The sequence below is a fragment of the Musca autumnalis genome, unplaced genomic scaffold, assembly GCF_047663935.1.
Source record: "Musca autumnalis isolate F117 unplaced genomic scaffold, ASM4766393v1 scaffold_3, whole genome shotgun sequence".
Lineage (NCBI taxonomy): Eukaryota > Metazoa > Arthropoda > Insecta > Diptera > Muscidae > Musca > Musca autumnalis.
In genome coordinates this window covers 54,684,614-54,685,488 of record NW_027411866.1, presented here as the reverse complement: position 1 = coordinate 54,685,488, position 875 = coordinate 54,684,614, and positions in this window count along the sequence as shown.

Sequence of the window (875 nt, the reverse complement as noted above, 5' to 3'; positions counted from 1 at the left end):
ATGTACATAAAATCTGTAATACACTTTCATATGGGAATTGGTATTATCGCTAAAGGCTACTTACAAATTTGTGATGAAATATGTTATGCATATGTATATACATATTTTTTTAATTTAGTAATAAACAAATTTATTTAATTTGAGAACCATAATGTGAACGGAAAAAAATGATTGTCTTTAAGCAGGGACATAGAATACACGCAAAAGGGACAAGGTTTTAGAGTCAGGTTAGGTTTATAATTTACTATATCTTCTTATATATAAAAGACAATGTGTGTATGCTAAGTATGTATGTATGCTCAGTATAGACTCAAAATCGGCTGAACCGATTTTCTTGAACATTTCAGAGAATGTAGAGGGAACACCGGTAGTGAATATAGGCTATATATTTTTGTGAATTTCAGAGGGGCGGGGTACCTCCACGCCCACTTTTTTAATATTTTATATATCCAAAACTACTGAAACGACTTTCCCGAAAATTTCAGAGAATGTACAGGGAGGTCCCGTAGCGGAAGCGGTTACATATTTTGTTGAATTTCGGAGGAGGCGTGGAACCTCCCCTATGTCCTATTTAAAACAAGTAAAAAGTCGTTAAGTTCGGCCGGGCCGAACTTTTTATACCCTCCACCAAAAAATAGTCTTAATTAAAATGGAATAATTAGGGTTCTTTCACAATTTTAGGTGGAACAACTTTTCGACAATGGATAGACTCCTACTGCCTCCCACTATTGCTTAAATTACACTGTGAAAACAAATGTTAGGGCAGAGAAAATTCCTTTTGGAGATGAAAGCCCTTGGTGTGTGTATATTAAAAACCCCGAAGGACAGATGCGCAGTGAGTCGAACATCCGCGTTATGGCGTGATGAAGTTTTTG